Source organism: Coturnix japonica, chromosome 1 (genome assembly GCF_001577835.2).
Source record: "Coturnix japonica isolate 7356 chromosome 1, Coturnix japonica 2.1, whole genome shotgun sequence".
Classification (NCBI taxonomy): Eukaryota; Metazoa; Chordata; class Aves; order Galliformes; family Phasianidae; genus Coturnix; species Coturnix japonica.
In genome coordinates, this window is record NC_029516.1 from 21,915,847 (window position 1) to 21,935,276 (window position 19,430).

Here is a 19,430-nt window from a genome sequence, read left to right on the forward strand (position 1 = left end):
TGCCCTCTCTTGCTATTGCCATCCTTTCTGTGCCATTATTTCCTTTCCTAACCATCACACTAGCTGTTGGCCAGACCTGTATGCAGAGTTGCTCCACACCACAGTCAGCAGTTCATACCTCAGCATCCTCAACATCTGCTTTATGCTGGCAGCCTCTACATTTTAATGCCTTCTGCATTCATATAGTAGCTCATGCTATGTTTCACTTAGTCCCCCGGAGATACTGTATGAGGAATAGTCCAAGTAGCATCCTCTAAAATCATACTTTTATCTGCAGTCACATGGGATTTAACTAACAGCTAGAACTGGAACAGCCGGCAGTAGATTTTCTTAAAGATTTTTGAGCTAAGATTATCTAAGTAATGGAGAAATGAAACAAGGCACATGGGGAAAAACAATAAACATCAGCAAGGTGAGTATGAACTGCCAAGCAAGACATTCATAGAAAGGAAGGACAAGAACATGTGAGCTTATGAATTATGAAGGGAGCACACAGCTCTCTTTGGAAGGAAAATTCCTCTCTTTCCAGAATGGAAAACAGATAAGCATTGGATCATGTTATTACTACAAGAGAAGGTTCTGACTCATTCTCTGGAGATTTTCAGCACTTAGCTAGGGAAGACCCTGAGCAACCTGCTGCAACTTGAGCCTGGCCATGCTTTGAAGAGTTGACCAGATGAGGTGACCTCTGAGGCTTCTTTCAACCTAAATTATTCTAAGCTCAACCTGCTCATTGCATGTCCAGTCACCCAACTACTTAACTACTCTGCAGATACTGAGCTGTTTACCACTTCTCAGAGCTGTGCCACCATCCTCTGTGCCTGTATACGAAAGCCTTTCTCCCAGCACTGATTCTACTCACCCTGTACATTGTGCAGCAAGTTTCCACGTCAGAGGCCCATGTTCAATGGAAGGCCAGCTTATTCAGGTTTATCTGTCTGTCATCATCTTCAGTAGCTGAGATCTCAGAGCTCTGAGTGTGTCAACCCAGAACATACTGCAAGCACACTCCCAAGCACATTATCTGCAATGGCCAAGAGGCAACATGGGGCAAGGAAATTCCCAGCTCACCTTGCTGTGTGCTTGGACTGTCTCAAGGCCCAGTGTGCCCCAGATGACAATTGGAAGGCTGCTCTTTCAACTTACCCCTTTGCTTCAAGGCAGTTTCCTCTGCAGGACAGGCCCCAGGGAAATACTGGTGTGCCTTGTGGCTTGTCAGGGAGCCAGAAAGTGGTTCATTCCTGCAAAGACCCTGAAGCTATTCTGGATGGCAGGCAGCAGAAGAAAATGCCTTGCTCACCACTGCAGCTGCTGTTAGAAGCTACTGCACTGGCTAAACATGTCATAAAGTGTGAAGGTTATTTTCAGAGGTGAAGGAACAGATCTTATCTACAGCAATGAGATTTTTTAGCAAATTTTTGTTAATTAGGGTTTGTTTCAGAACTCAAACACTTGAAAAGAAGGAAGGAATAAAGGGTAAAACCAGAAAAATCACAGGTTTATAAGTAAATCAAAGAAGCAAACACATAAAAGGTTAGGGTGGGGGCAGGAGGAGATGAAAAATATATTATTATCTGTTCCAGCTTTTTCAAGCAGGATCTTGCACTGTATTAATCCTTGTAGGCTTTTACATCAGCCAGCTTTTATACTCCTTCTGTGATAATGATAAGCCACCTCACTTGGCAGTGCACTGCACTGCCTCACTGTTCTCTCAGATCAGCTGGAAAAAAAGCAGGAGAAACTAAAAAGCCAGGGTTTCTGGACATGCAGTATGTTCTTAAAGGGCAAATGCTGGCACAGAAAGCAATGCTGCCTGAGCGCTAAGTACAGTACAGATCTCCAAGATCACGGACAGCAGTTAGCTGCTTACCCAAAGCACCATCAGCACAGTTCATGTGCCACAGGCAGGGTCAGGTCCCTGCAGCCCCCACAGTGCCAGGCCCTTGGTCAAGCATAGCAGCAGTGGCTATAAAGCTTTTAGAGAGGTGGCATCAAATTCACATCACAATCCTGTGAATTCAGTCTGTTCCTATGAGCTGGCAATCATTCGTGTTTTCTAGGAGCAGTCCGATAGTTAATGAATTTGTTGAAGACTATGCTGCATAAAAATGCATCCCACTTCAAAGGCCTTACTCCAGATTAATACTGCAATAGCTGAAAGCAGAGTTTAGTCCCTTGTTATTATCTCCAAAGGAAGATTAAGGCTCAAGATGCAATTAGTTTCAGTTTAGTGAAAAGGGCAGGACAGAACATGTATGCTTCCAGTCAAGTATTTTCCATAGGAGACCAAAGAACCAAAGCCCTTTTATGTTGCTGTCTGGGCTATATATATGTCTCTCAAAGTTTTGTCTTAACCTCTAATAAACCAGTCATTAGACAGTCAATATTTTTTAGTTTCAAGTTCAGTTTTATTTATGATAATCACGTCTTTAAAATGCTGCTTTAAAAACAATGATGTTGATATAAAAATGATTTATTTATTTTTTTACCAATAAAGTGCCTTCCCTTCCTGCTTTAGAATATGTTCTCCTTACACAGGCACACTGATTTGAGGTATAAATATTTTTCCCCTGATACACCTAATGCAATTCAAATCTTTTCGAGAAATAGAGCTGAGCCATTTTTCTAATCCTGTGTATCCCCTCAATCAGTGTGAGGAGGAGGAAGCAAATGAGTCACTAGAAATATGTTTTCACCCTCCGGAGGAATTAGATTTAGGAGGCCTAAAAGTGTGCTCAGTTTCAATCCAGTGTCATATTCTGGGCTGTCAATTTATTCAAAGAAGTTGTCTAAATTCAAACACTTTTCTAATGCCATAAGGACGTAATGACGTAGACCTGTTTTTTGCTCCTTTTCTGATTGTTTCACAGAGGTCATCTCTCTTCTCTCATCTGCATCAACTCAAAATAAGAAGAAAAACAAACAAACAAACAACTGGAAATGTAAGGAAAATAATGATTTTGCTGCTATTGACTGGATGGAGCTTTGGGAAGGGATAGGTTCTTATTACAGAGTTGCTATATTTTCCAGCACTGACAAATAACATATTTAGTTGGGATATCTACACGTTACCATGGCCTGAATGTTATGTAATAATGTTTCATTTGCAATTCCCTCTGGAGGATATATATGTTTATTTTATTCTATTTTATTTTGAGAACTGAACTGAGCAGTTCAGCCTAAGAAGAAAGTAGGAATGCTAGGAAGAAAAAAAGAAGGGATTTTTTGAGGAAGTTTTAGTTCAGCCATAGTAAATATAATAAAGTTACCTTTATGGCAAATAGCAAATTGTGCTTAAATATAAGCTCTTACAGGCTCTATACTTTGAAAATAGACTTTGAGATCAATAATGCAGTAACTGGTTGGCAGCTGCAAAAGCAATAGGGAAAAGTCTTTATCAGAACACTGTTCATGGCTTGCAATTCAGGCCCTAACTTCTTCAGAGACTAGAGCTTCCCTTAAGGGACTTCAGGGTCTCTAAGTCCCCCAAAGCAAGAAAGATAAAACGTCTCCCCACTGAAGAGAATTACGACTGTCTTCTTCTGGAATCTTATGTAAAAAGCTCCCCTTTTCCTTGTAACCACATCCGTTTTTATGGTAAGAGGTGGAAGAGTTCAGCACTACCTGTTCCACTGCAGCCTGACTGATGCTGCAATTAGATGTCTGTCACTAGGCTGCTTGGAAACAGAGCTCACAGTTCGTATGCTGCAGCGGGTTAAGATGCTCTGAGATTTGTTCCTCAGTGAATTATGAAGAAAATTACCTGTCTTTCCAGGTGTGGGTGAGAAAGGCTGGAGAGCTATCAGCACTCATACGATTGAATTGCATCTCCGTTTCAAAGTGTGCAGTTATCACCAGCTGAATGTGGCAGCCAGTTTCCAGCCTGTCCCAGGGGACCAGGAGACCAGCCTAGTTAGAGAGCAATGTCAAGCTCAAGTTCTTTAATTTTCAGCATGTAAGTGATGGAGGTTTGAGTTATACATAAGTACAAACCTGAGTTACCTCTGCAGCAAAGACCTAAGGCTTTGAGAATGCCAAGTACAGCCTTTTCCTTTTATTTATTTTATTTCATGTTCCGTGGTTTTTCCTTGTATTAAAAATGAAGTAAATAATATTTTTGGCTCAGAAAATAAAAGTTCTTTTCTGTATCCCAAATGGCCAAGTATATCCTCTGCTACATGGGATTCAAGTTATGTGAGGGCATTAGATCCCAAGTACCATTTGCCAGCTTTTCTCAAATACATTGGTGCTTCCTATTTAGCCCTGTATAAAAATGTCTTTTGCATAACGAATTAGGAAATAGGACAAAACAACAACAAAGTAATCATTCAAACCTCTTGAGAACTTTGCAAACCATCATTTATCATCCTCAAGGATTTAATTAGTTCAAGAGTCTGAGAAGTAGAAGTATTTATAACACTAGAGGAGCTCAGAGGCAGAAAAAGCAGCATTAGATATCTGAAGACGGAGCTCAGCAAGCTGAGGTCAGCCAGAGACTTTCAGAGGCCTGGGAAGATTTCTAGAATGACATCCATATAGCTGGATGATCACCAGTGGAATACCTTAGTAACAAACCTGGAGCAGTTCACAGTCCGTGGCAAATATGGTTATTTATTCATGGTGTGTGGTGTGTGGTACATGGTAGGAATTTATGTGTGATGCAGCTCTATATATTCAATGACTTGTGAACCCATAAAAAAATGGGAGTATTTGGCAGAAAAAAGCAGTGAAAGAAAAGAAGTGTAGTTGTGGAGTGACACATTTACCAGTTTGTGAGGAGAACACAGTTAGCACTGGAGAAAAGGGGAACAGAGGACATTTGTGTACAGCTGACAGACTAGAAGCACCCTTTGCACCTCAGCCTCCTGTGTCTTGTGGGGTGAAGATCTTCAAGCTGGAGGGCCTGGATGGACAGCTGGGAAGTGGAAGTGCTAGAACCTCTGCAAGCAGATGTCCCATCTCTGCTCTATATCCCTGCCAAAATCAACCTTTGGTTTCCTCTTCCTTCAACCTTTCCTTGACATTGCAAGCTGTGAGAGAAGGGTAGCAGCACTGCAAGCAGACAGGTGCCCTTCCTTTAACCACTTGCATAGATGCCCCAACCACCCAGGCTGCTTGTACTCAATGTGAAATAAATTACCCGATGGGCAAAACCAAGGAGGATGCATAGAAACATCCTATTTAAAGTGACTCTGCTACCATAATTTCTTCCTCAAGTCTTGTACCTAAATGGTCAGCTATTATAGATAGCTTCATGGGACAAAGGCTCAGAAATGATAAGTATATGTTATTTAAAACATTATCCTACGGAAAATTCAAACTTGTATAGCTGCTATGCATTTGTGTCAGTTGGGCAATCTGAAAAATGCCCATGTCAAATGTTATTTTTTAAAAGATAGGAGAGTATACTGACAGTCCAAATTCAAACATGGCCCTGGGTTCATACCTCTAACATTCATTTATGATGAACTTTGAAGATGTTACATTAATAAATTCACTTTATTGAGTACTGGAATAAATGATGTGCCATAGATGGACAGATCATGGAGAGATCAGCTTGAAATACGTATATTTTTCTGATACCTTAAGCCAAGGTACTGATTACAGTGCAGTTTCTCATGCTAAGATATTTTAGTATTATTTTTCCTTAGGTTTGATGGTAAAGACAGAATAAATCATCCTTGAAACCTGCAAACATGTTTTGTATGTCAGTGTCCGTTCTGTCTGACATGGAAGGAGTGCAGTGAGGAAGCCATGCTTAGTATTCTGCAGAGTGCCAAGAGCTAGAGAGCTCCAAAGGGGAAGCTCTCCCCTCCAACAAATTGCTTCAGGGAAGAATACATCATGTCCCTTTTCAGCCTTCAAAATATTTGTTTCTGTGAAGTGTAATGCAGTTTGGGGAAACACTGATGGTAGCATCTTTGTGTGAATCTGGATTTCTTATGTTATTGTGCAGCACAGAAAGAGGAAGTACTGAGTCATCCAGATTATTCTAAGTAATATTATGTTCACAAGACTGCATTTATTTGCATATGTATATATATTTCTTTGTAGATGATCGCGTGTCTGTACATTATGTATCTTATTACCATCAGGAAGCTAAGGTCCTAATCTAGCATTTAATGGGGCTGTCCATAGTCTTCCTCCTTTTCCCACACTCCCTTTGCTTAAAGTGGTCTAGTATTAAATGGGGATGTTGCTGGCCCTGGCTGTGGCAGAGGGGTTGGATATTCATGATTCCTTCCAACCTGGGCCATTCTGTAAAGGCCTCCTGTTTAGTTCTTTTCTTTTTTCTTAGAGAGATTTTGGGCCGATGCTGGTCAATTGCAAATGTAAATCCAATACAAAAGTTTGACAGTGTTAATCTGTCACACAGGTCTTTCCTGCAGAATTCCCTCTCATATTTTCCGTGGTAGTCCTGCTCAACAAAAACATATGTGTTTAAGCTGGTGGTGCTCTAAGACCCCCGCCTGTGATGCTGACAAATAAGGCTGTGATGTTCCTTGGGACATCTCTGCCTGGTCCTGATTACCTGCGTCTCTTCATTTTCTGGCGGCTAGGGAGGGTTGGGGTCGTTTTTCTTTTGTTTTGTTTGGTGATTTATATAGCCCTTAGGACAAAGGAATGTTGGTCCTTGTGGATTACATTAGTGTAAATAAATAATAATAAATAAAAACTGGACTCATTAATAATGCATGCAAACAGGAGGGAAAGAAAAGCAAATAGCAAAGCGTAAAGGAATTTAGGTAAATGAAATCATACAGACAAAAAAAGAAATAAACTCAGGAAAATATATATATAAATATATATTTTTCATGATAAAAATGTAATCTGTTTTCTATTTGAAGAGTAATGGGATTTTCACAAAGTCTTTGTTGCCTAACTTAGGTTCATTAAGGTAACCAGAATTATATTATTTTTCTTGTTTTTCAAGGTAACGAATTGGGCAGCAAATAAGAGATTCCTAAGCAGCTGCCTATAGTGATTGTTTCATGTATTTAGGCTCCCTGCACCTGGAGAGGCTTTGGAATATGAATGAAATTAGAGCCCTTACAGAATATAAGCAGCATCAAACACCCAGGGCAGACATTCTTTGCTCAAAAAAAACCAACTATTGTGCTGAAATACCGCATGCAGAGCTGCACTGGTATGTGCTCTGTGGTCTAGCTTGCAATGCTGAATTGCAGCTAAAAAGGTTGAAACATGCCCTGCCCTTGCATTCTGCCTTTCTCTGTTACATCGTCAGTGGAAATGCCGTACACAGAGGGCAGCCTGTGGTTCAGCATGCCTTCGTTACAACATCACTGAAAATAACCTCATTGATTCAGTAGGAGCCTGCAGGCGGCTTTCTGCTGCAAGCATGGGTGGGCAGAGCCCTGGGCAGCACAGGGCATGAGTTGGTTGGGGCTGTGCAATGGGTGCCCAGCCCATGGGGAGGTGGGCAGCAGGGACTGGCACTGCATATCTGCAGTTTGCCTGCTGCTTAGGTTGTGCAGAAAGCAAGACCCAAACTGCTTCACTTAACCCAAAGCACTGCACATGAGATGCCTCTGCAAGCTGTGTTTCCATGGAAATGAACATTAGCATCAGCTTCCCCCATAAAGTGAATCTATTAGACCGAGTTCAGCAAAACAGGTATTCTATCCCATTTCACTCGAGAGAAGATAAGGATTAGATGGAAATCACCACATGGCATTATTAAGAGCATGGTTTGATTATTCCTTTAGGGCTTTATAAGATTGGGAACTACTAGGCCACATTATGCAGGTAGAACAATACCTCTTTATGCTGAAGCTGACTCAGATGCAAAACTCTGCCAAATCCTGAAAGATCCTACACCAAAGGAGGACAAAATAAATTTGAACGTATCTGCCCTCCCATTAGACTTTATTGCTGACATGATCAGTAATAAGTTGAACGATCCTGATTTCAAGAAGCAAAGGAGGTATTTCAGCTGCTCCACAGATTTTCTTATGAATTGAACACATTTCCTGCAAATAAATTATCATAGAATTACAGAACAACCCAAGTTGGAAGGGATCGAATAAGGATCATCTGATTGACCTCCTGGCTCTACACAGGACGACCCCAAATTCAAACCCTATGTCTGAAAGCACTGTACAAATGAACTCTAGCAGCTGAGGACTGTGCACCCACTGCCCTGGGCAGCCTGTCCCAGTGCCCAACCATCCGCTGGTGAAGAACCTTTCCCTGACCCCTGGCAGCCCCTCCCCTGGCACAAGCTGTCGAAGTAGCATTGTCCAAGGAATATTCTCAAACAGAAGTTTATCCGTATACCAAAAGAGGCTTCAAAGCACAGTGGATCACTAAAGTTTGACAGAATAAGTACAGCATCTACTCAGTTTTAATACAATAATCTTATTTAAAGTGGTCAGTAAAAGAGCTGATGCAAAAATATAGAGCAATTTTTCTTATGAGACCTGTTCCCTTTTTATACCTGTAAGCACTGGAGAGCCAGAATATCTGTAGGACAGGGAGTGCCATGTCCTGTCCCAGGCATCTAATTACTAATAATCTTGGTAATTAGAAACGAAGCTTCAGAATCATTAGTTTTTTTTCCTTCTATGAGACAGAGCTGAGTAAGATTTCAGATCCCAAGTTGGATTTATGGAACTCAGTTCACAGTTAAAGAAAGAAAAAAAAAAATAGACATTAAACAAAAACCAAAGACAGTTTGGCCCCTGAGACAGAAAAACAATTAAACTCTTATTTAATTCTAATTGTGTTACAGGTCCTTTTGACTCTCAATATAAAGTAAAAGAAGAATGAGTGTGGCCTACTATGTTGATATATGTAAGTTTTGCTCCTGGAGTTTATATGATAGAGTAAGCAGAAGAAAAGATTCCTCCACTGATGTACATCAGATGAAATCAGCAACAACTGACCTCCCCTCCCATGAAATGCCACAGGGCAGGGGTTGCTCATCATCCTATCCACATTATCAGCATCTTATAGAACTGGCCTCTGACAAGCCATGCTGTCCCAGTAGGCAATCGTTATGGGTACTTATTATAGATTATTAATGCTTTTTCTGTTTAAAAATGAGGAAATTTCCCTACTAGCTTCAAATTTCTGAGCTTTTTTTCTGAGTTTTCAAATTTTCAAATTTCTGAGTTTTTTTTTTCCTTCTATGTAAAACCCACATATGAGAAGTTTACAAGTAAACCTACACAGTCTCTGTCACAGGTTATCATTTCGTCCCTTGCAAATAAAAAAGTATATTATAATAAAAAATCCTAGAAATGATGTTATTCTGATAGTTTAAAACATAGGAAAAACAGCCATTTAAAGCCCCACATAATAATATTGCTGTCAACAAAAATTAGGTTATAACAGCATCTTACCCTAATTCAGTTAATTCTGTTGGGGCATAACCTGTTCTCTTACCCTGCAACAATATACTGCTTATAACCTGCTCTTTTAAATCAGTTCCTGACCAAGTTCATTAAAAATTATTCTACAAGTGTAGCTAATAAAAGAACTAATTGGGACACAAGCCAGTACCCTCAGTTTCTTGATAGAGTTCTGACATTTAACACTTTTAATTAAGTGTAAGTGCTGGTGTTCTGATGAGCAATGAATTGTTCAGTAATGATACTAAGTGCATTTCAGAATACCTTTTGGGGAGAGGACAAACTTTTAGTTTGATTTTGGAACAGATGGACAAGGCACTCAAATTTATTTTATGTGTACCAATTTCTGGAAGCTTCTGTCATCTACTTGGTCCTGTTATTTTGTAAAATCTCAGTTCTGTTTCTCGAGTTTTCTAGATTTTGTTGTCTGTAATAGAAAACTAAGGCTATTTTCTTTCTTTCTTTTTATATCATTACAAATATTCCAATCAGAGTTCTGAAAGTAAATACGAGAACTCCAAAAGCACAGAATTTTGGTTTGTTTCCAAGGTTAGTTCATATTTTCATTTCTTCTCTCTTTCAGCTTACTCTTTAATTGAGGCAGAGCATATCCTTATGACACTTGCTGAAACCTTTGTTCCCATACCATTTGCAATTGATCGCTGTGCAAGCAGACTCAACTTGGAACACAGGTATGTTCAGGCCATGAGTCAGATCTGGTACAGAAAGAGGGGCCTAAAATCACCAGGGACAAAGTCTTCCTTTCAATTGCAATATGTTCAGAGATCTTACTAACCCTAACCCTAACCCTTCTACCCACAGACAAAAGCTCGCTTGCTCTTCCACTTGGATTTGTGCAGCTGGAGATAAGGATTAAATTAGTGCTGTGAATTCACCTGGGCTAGTAAAGCTAGTTCAAGGGATAACGTGGAAATCTGATTATGCATTATATCTGTTTACCAATATATTATGTATGTAGCTATTTGGTTGCTGAAGATAATAAATGAAAAATGTCACAGAAAACATTGTCTGCAGCACAGTTTTTATAAGCACTTAGGCTAACAGTTGGAGGTTCAGCAACATTCAGAATGGAGCTGAATACTTCACAGATCAGTTTTAACCATTTTAAAATGCTTGTATTCTGAACAAGGAGAACTTACTGTAATTATTATAACTCAAATTACAATGAAACGATTAAAGGCAGAAATACAAATTACGGATCTGAAATATTTTATCTGTTGATTGATAAGGAAGTCACCATGCTAAAAATCCCATACAAAAGAAGCAAAATTTAGACTAAAGAAGACGATAAAGATATTAACATCTGATCAGGCATCTACAAACAAGTAAGTAAAAAATGCTTTTTCCACAAAAAACCTAATTACTTTGGGAGAAAATCCTTCTTTGCACACAGAAGGACAGGTCATGTGCTAGGTCTAATTTTTGCTGATCCTTATATATTGTACGGTAGGGATCTGCTTTATCCTTTGGCTGTCTCTGTGTGACATGCGTTTTTTCACAGTACTTCCCAGTGATTTTCAGAGTCCAGGAGGAGTTCATCATGGAGAACAACGGCAAGCAAGACATGGTGAGTTGTGTCTGCTCATGGCAATTTAATTATGTTTTCTTATAGAAGTATCAAAAAAGACTGCATGTTATCATGACTATCACTTGTTCTTGTAGTTGTAAAGTGGAAAAGAATTTCTGCCTTGTCTTTCACAATCTGCCATGTCTGCCTTCAAAAGCAATTTCCATCTTTTCTTTCACTTCTGTTATTTCCCCTGTATGTGCATCTTAATTCATTAAAGTGATGAAGCCATGTAACACCACATAAGACACCTAGCAGACTTGCTGCATCAAATAAGAACCATTCCTTCATTGTAACTTTCATGTTTATGATCTCTCTGAAAGCACTACAGAATCCTTGGGTGGTACTCCTGGTACACTAAGCGTGACTATTTTCAGTATTTGTTCATATTTCAAGATTAACAGGGGAATTTTTTTAATATGGCAGTTACTATAGTGACAGTGACAGTTTCAGGGAGGAAAGATGGTATTGTGATAAAGATATTGTACTGGGATTCAGATCAAATTGACAGGATCTCTTTAGAAAGGGTCGCTTAGATCTCTTTATTTTCCAGTGTTTTTTATTGTCATGGCAGCATTCAGGTGCACAAGCCATTGATCTGAATTGCATGAGCAGAGCTCTGTGAGTGTGTTATTTTCATTCTGCAAAATCCTTCCCCTTTATGAAAAAAAAAAAAAAATGGCTTTGATTCTGCATCGAAATAGACCTAAACCTCCTGAAAGCTATTCTGTGAAATAAAGAAAAATTATCCTAGACAAGTCAGACGCTAAATAGCTGTACCTTGTGCAGACAAGTGACTTGAACCCAGGCTGCCAGCCTACTTTAAGAAGGATTATACTGTTAAAGCCATCAGGAAGTTCTGTGATTTTCCTTATTTTGAAAAATAATTTCATACTGGAAATGAGAAAACTTTACTTGGCAAGAGTTTTTCATGAGTGGCCTATTTCTATCACAAGTTAAGCATTGTAATAATAGGTATTTTTGCAAAGATTTATTTTTCTTAAAGATCAGCTGTAGTCTGGACCAACTCCGCTGGTCAGTTTGCAGACACCTAAATAAAAGAAATCTTTATTGATGTAATACAACAGTTTATGAGATTTAATTCAAGCTCAGTCAGAACCTGACTACTTACATTTCAGCTGTTCATCCATAACTAGCAAGATGCAGAAAGCTTGTCCACACAGTCACAGCAAAGCATTTTCCTGATGTCTGCCCAAGAAGCACAGCGGAAACTCTGTAGTCCAAACCTCTTCAACAACCACTATGTAAGGAGGCTATCCATACATAGGTATAGACAATGCCAGAGGTAAATACCAAGTGTCCATGGTAATATTGGTGATTGCCCAGGTGGTCCATTCTTGTCTCTAATGCCAGAAATGCACTTGTTTTAAAGTATGACAGAGCCTTAGACACCCTAAATTTCCTGTACATGTGGAATCATTCACGGCTGCTGGCAGCTGAAGTGTTCATGGCTAAAGTCCCAGTGACAGCTGAGATGAAGTTCAAGCTGTTGATCTTTAGTCTGTTTCAGGAGCTGATTGCCATCTTGGAGTTGGTAATTAGCTACAGGAACTATTGCTGTCTGTGGTCTGCAAACATAAACTATCAGGGGAAAACAGCTGAGCAGAAGAGTGCAGAATGCTGGTCATTGGCCTTAGCTGGGGAGAGCTGGAAGCCATGATTTTTTTGTAGATTCCAATAGGAGACTGAATGAGCTGGCAGTGATGTTTCCAGTTATAGATGAGAGACTAGTAAAGAATCTTTTCCTTATCCCTTCATCTCTTAGCAACCTGTGAATACCAGTGAAAGTCAAACAGTTCAGCTTACATCCCCATGGTGTCCACTGTGTTACTTAATGTTGCCTTGGAGGTTCTGTGAGTGTAAAAATTACTGTATTTCAGAAAGGAATCACAGAACAGCTTTCTAGGTAGGCTATCTCTCTAATGTAAGTCTTCTGGATAAAGTCTTTGTCCACCCTGTTTGCACCCATGCAGCAAGAACAATGGGTTTGCAGCAAATGGTAATGGTAATTTTGTAATGCTGTATCCAGAAACACCAGGATTTCCTATGACAGGATCCTTCATCTTTGACAATAGGATAAGCTCATTTTCTGTAGTTTATTTTTCTACTTTGTGGCTCTGGTAAGCCTGAATCTAACAGGAGAATGATGATAGAATCTTCCACTCTGGGACAAAAATCTGATTTCCTCATAGCCACATAGGTAAGTCACAGCCTTATTGGCATGGTATGATGACAATATCGTTATTTCTTATTTGGAAGTGATTGGGTTCATGTAGACAGCACTGGCATTATTGCCCTTTGCATGGAACTGAAAGGCCTAAAAAGCTGATTATGCTTTAGTGTTGTTCAAAGTGAGGATTCGGAGCATAGTCCTAATAGCATTCTAATCCTGCTCAAGCAGAATGTGACTTAAAGTCCCACTGTTCCATTTCAGTTCTTTCCTCTTTGTGCCTGGAAATCTTCTCTACCTTTGAGACCAAAGTACATCTTGTTTAGAATAAGGTGATATGAAGTTTGAAAGAAATATTGTTGTTACCTGAGCTTACTCCAAAGATGAACTTTTCAAAGGGCTACAGAATCAGAGCAGGTCTCTGTTGGTTACACTGGTAAGAAGTAAAAGGAGTAATATTTAGGTCTTGAGAATATAATCCATCTAAGCTGGTACTTCAGCCGGATCTGTAATATTTAGCAAGATGGGTTCAAATGGGTCAAATGAGCTGGTTCACAATGGGACCTTGTTCTTCATATAAGCTAAGCAATCCATCAGTAGGGGAAGATGAACTTTCAAAATGGTCAGCTGTTTTATAAGGGGTAAGACTTTGATCTGCTATAAGGAGTAGTGAGGGTCACAGAATGGTAAAGAATGGTAGAGTTAATTTATGATACAATAGAGACCTATATCACATTTAAGCCATAGAGCAGTGGCAGTAGATACTGTCCTGCCATGAAGACCTTGTCAGTTTCATGGCTTCTAAACTTAAGAGCATAAGACTCTAAAGCACAAACTGTGCTGTAAGTTGCTGCAAGTACCATCTTGCTGTAATTCAGTTGCATTACCTTTGTGAAAATTTCCAAGACATTGTTTTCAGGAAAAACCTTTCCCAGTTCCTCTTGTATCCTGAAGCATCTTTCTGAAAATTCCAGCTATGCTTTGTGCACCAGGCCGTGGTACAGGATGAGGGGAAAATCAAGAACATCTGAATATTGCATGGTGATGCAGCTTAAAGATAGAGCTGGAGAATTACCCCACCAGCACGTTTATCGTTAGAGCAACCACCCACAATTAGGAGGTGGATTGGAAACATTTTAGGTTGAGGAATGCTCATAGTAGAGCTCTCTGCAGACCAAATATTTATCCAAAAAGGCTGAGTGACTGCAACCTGCTAATCTCTAATTTATTTCTAGTTTGGCATCTTTCCTCACAAGAGATAAGAGATCCTGCCCAGGGTTTCCTATCAGTTGGTCTTTGGCATCTCCCTACACAACATTCAAGATCACTCAGTTTTGCAAGTTCCATAGCATCCGTTAGAACTGGGAGAAAAAGGTAAAGGTGCCATCTCAGTTTCCTCTCCATTTGTTAAGCTGAAGTGCTTGACTTTTAATCATTTCATCATCAGATTTAGAAGGGGAAAATTGGATTAGTCTCACCCATGTTAGGCCATCTGGAGGTGGATGCTTGGTCCTGACTAATCTTTTCAGTTCTCTATATGAGGATACATACCTCCAGGGATCATTTCTCAGCTATGTCAGACATCAATTTTAGTGTGATCTCAAAGTCCCTCTGCAACTGTTCACTCTGAGATTTTAGATCAGTTTGAATTGCACCATTAATCCAGACTGGATCTCAGCGCTAAGGTGGGATAAAGTAGGTGGGATATAATTCATTTCTACAGAATTCCATCGCAGTATGTTCCATTGTAGTCTGTACCTGATCCACAGGGCAATATTCAGTGCCTACCACCTATCAGATTGAGTGCATGCAAAGAAAAAGTATTCAGAACAACTGATGATTTTTCAGAGGAGTTTTCAGTTAAAAATTCACCAGTATGGATGCTATATACGTAATGTGCAATGATGCTCTGAGCTGTGCCAAAGTGTTCCTATTCAAATTTGATGGGAGTTGACAGGAAAATGAGAAAGACAGTGGTCTGGGATCTCCACATCAGCAAACACAACACAACAAACAGGCTCTCTCGAAGGGGGAATGATGTAGTTGTAGCTTCTGCAATGTTTGAAATTTAAAAGAGGGTATTTTACAACACTTTCCAGATATAACTACACATCTATACATATGTAGGGCATTGAGAGAATGCAATGTTTTACTCAAGGGCAAAATGATATCCCACTTGCATAAGCTGTTCATCCCTTCAGCACCATATGATTATGCTGTCTTTTCCACTGAAGCCTTTCTTGTGGCATTTAACCAGATCTAATATGCTTGTTATTAGAAAAACATTGGGAATTACAGCACCGTAATGATGCAAAGGAGGCTGCTGAAAACTGAGGGATCTTGCCATATAAGGAACAGCTGCATTTGCTGCAGTGAAGCCCTGTGGATAGTACTGAGTATAATTAACAGTTTTTGTAGCTTTAAAGAATATGCACAAGTACTTTAAAACAGTATGTTTTGTGCCTAACAAAGAAGGGGATTGTGCATGCAGCTTGTGTCAAACTCTTAGTTTTCAAATGTCTCTTTCATTATAAAAAAATGTTTTAAAGGACTCTGATGTTTGAAGATCAGAAGTTATCTATTAACCAGATTGGTTATCTCAGAATGGGAACTGCTTTTCCAGTACCTGAAGGGCAGAAGTACATGAACAGCCTGCAGTGGTGGCTGCAAGCCACGTCAGGGCTGCTTGGTCCTCAACCAGCTGTGCGGTGATCTACTTTCCACATTCAGTGTGGTAGCCTGAGGGCTGCTCTTACTTGGACCAGTTTCACAAATCCCCAATTGCACAGAGCAGAGGGAGCATGTGGGAGACACAGGGGTAAAGGTGCACTCACTGCAAGAGCCCACATTCTGGAGCATTCCTCTAAGACCTGTGTGAATTAGCAGAGTTGTCTATTTTACTAGACTAGTGGGAGTCGCTTAGGTTCTGTGTGCAGCCTTCGGAGCCTTTAAAGGCTTATTATGTGATATATATATATATATATATATATACATGTGTATATATAATATATATATAAATATAAAAATATAAATCATAAAAAGAAAATATATGTGTTTATATAAAAATTATATATACATATTTGTAATACCATTATGTTTTATATGTTTTTGTGCACAGTGATGTTGCAGTAATTAGTACTGATCAGTGGGTTCTCTAATAGAGTTCAGTTGTAACAGAAAATCTGGCATAGAAATAAAATTCAATTGTTATTTGGATAGTTTGTATATGAGATACTTTAAAAATGTGATGCTATTCTAAAAAAGAATCATAGAAATGAAGGTTTTATTTTCCTACTGCTAACTCTTCTTTTTTTCTCTGATAGTCGTGAATTAATTTAGTTCTCTGCATTTTGCAGTGAGAGGTGATATGGCTACTCAGCCTTGCAGGAGGACAGCCACAGCAAAGTCTTACTGTTTTCGGGCACACATCACTGATGATAGCACAGGTCTAGGAACAGGACAGGTTAAGCATGTATGGAGTTGGCTTAATGCAATGTAAGGAAATATCTTTATCACTTTGGGACAAATCTATGAAGTAGATTTGTGTTTGGAAATGGCCAAGGTATTTCTGAGTAAATGAGCTTCTCAAACACAACTGTTTTACAAGGATGTATAAAGACAATTTTAAAATGAAGAGGGAGAGAAAAACAGAAAAAAATTAGAAATATAAGTGAAATAGTGGCCCTAGAAGACATAAGGTGCCCAGCCAACGCTGAATTAAAGAACTTCCACACACTACTTGCAGATCTGGATTTGAAGCTCTGGCCCATACATCCTGACCATTTAAGTATCCACCTCCTTACTGGAATAAGGTCAGTATTTTACCTCATTTATATGTCAGTGACTCCCTTTGGAAGATTTTACTTTCATTCTACCATGTAGTGGAACAAAGCTGTTTAGAGTGGATGTAGCCATCTTTGTGTATGTGAGAAACTTTCCTTTAGTCATTCCAAAGGTTCATATCTATGAATGTAAATCAAATCTGCTTATGTTGCAGCTTTAGTAAGTAGGAGATTCAGGTATGTAGTCACAGAGTTTGTTTCTTACCTTACATAATAACTACTCTTTCCAGAGCAAACATTATTTTCTCCACAAACACACATAAAAGAGATTCCCAGCAAACCTAATGATGTTAGTAGTAGATTTTCTATACATAAAATTAAACAGATTTTCAATGAAAAAAAAAAGAGTATGATATATCATGACAGTTCAGACCCAGAGATGGAAACTTTACCCTTTTGATTACAAGAAGATTGTAGACTATGAATGGACCCCATAGCTAGTTGTCTGCATAGATCTCAAAATAAAGTACTTGGAAAGCATAAGGCAGGTTATATTCAGATATTTTGTGCAGCTTCAGCATCTCCTGCAGCACTTTTATAGCTAAATCATCTCAGTTTATAAGAAGGATATGAAAAGTAGCTCAAGAGAAATTCCCCTAAAATAGTCTTTTTTTTCCCCACCGTAGCATATGTGACATCTCAGCATCATACATTCTGCAAGGGCATGAGAATTTTGCAGACATAAGTTTTGAATGAATTATGTCACTTACTTGTGGTTTGCAACTTACAAGTAAATAACCATCTGAAATCCTGCTGATGTTGCTTCTGTGTATTATCAGATAAAATTATCGTTAATTCAATATAAAGCTATTTTGAACTAAGAAGCCATTAAGAATTCGAGAAGAAAAAAATTACCTAGAATGTACAAGAATATATACATGTGTTTACTCTCTTTCAGGCATTAATTTTGTTCATGCATGTCCTTTGGCAACAGTTGTATAAACATCTATCAGTAGAACTTCTGTTCCAGATCTCAAGAAAACAACATGAGAAACTTCTGCAATGGAATTGAGCAATTTGTATGAAGATTAATACTTGTGTCTAAATCTTGACAGTAGCCTTTTAATCATGTTTGGAGCAAAACCATCCAAAGGAAGAGAAAAAGGGTTAATGACACATCTTCCCTGGAAACAGCTTGGACAAACATGGTTCACTGTATAATTTAATTTTTAAAGACCAGATTTATAGATTACATCTTACTGAATCAATTATTCTTGTACAAATAGAGAAAATAACTATCTTCCCAACAAGAAACAGCTGTGTTTTTCCAATACCATTAAAATTTGAATTAATACTTAAAGGAAAAAAAAAAGAAGAAAATAAGTGGATTATAGGCATTACTTGTTCCAAATGACATAATTCCACCACAGGCTCTGCAATAAGTATTTATAGTAAAATGATACTTCAACTTTAAACTATCATTGCCGAGCTCTTATTTGTATTTACTGTAAACTCTTCTCCATGGAATTGGTAATCGCTCTCACGAACAAAACAAATAAGCAAAATTCAACATGAATAACAAGCCTGTAGTTTAAAAACATGGTTAATTAAATCTCAGCTCTATTCTTCACAGATTGTGTTTTTCACAACCTGATTTACTGTTGGGCTCCTTTGGATGCTCTGCAGTTTCCCCATTCATACTTAGGTGGCACTGCCAGAGTCAGCAGCAGCTTTCTAGAAGCATTGCCAGTCCTGGTAGTGTGTTAAGAGGCAAAGTGCCCTCCCAGCTTACTGCAGCATTACCCTTGTTGACTATCCAAATGGCGCCTATTGTATAGCGTGGCTATAACAGTGAAACAGGTCAGTGAAGATCCACTTTGTTTTTTCCAGTGACTGCTTCAGTAAGTATCACACTAAGCACAGCTGGTGTTCTTTGTGCCCAAATGCACCACAGAGCATTTGCCCCCATTAAACTACATTTTGCTGGACTGTGATTAGTCATCCTAGCAATTCTATTCATCAGTAGCAGTAACTTGTCTCTAATCTCATTATTTACTTACCCATCTTGGTGATAACTTCATTCTATGGTTATAATAATAAACTTTGATCTATGGTTCACTGATAAAAGCATCAAAGAACATCAGAACAAAAAGTCATAGGAGGTCCCAAGAGACACCCTGGACACTGCACATAGAACTAATTATGATGTGAAACTATTACAGTGATATTTTAGTATATAGTTCTGAATGGAGAGTAGTTTTTTTGCCTCTCTGTCAGCTCCCACTGCACTTTCAGTGCAGTTAGAGGTCGTAGAAGGTTCTGCAACAAATCTTAGCTTCCTGTAAACTTATTTGCAAAAAGGTGATGAATAGATTGAATCTTTGAACCTAACTTTATAATAGACTGCTTAGGTGCTTTCAGGTAATGGCTGCCTTAATTGTTTAAATCCTTAGCTGAATGCAAGTTGGCAATTTAACTGTTAGACATGGAGGAAA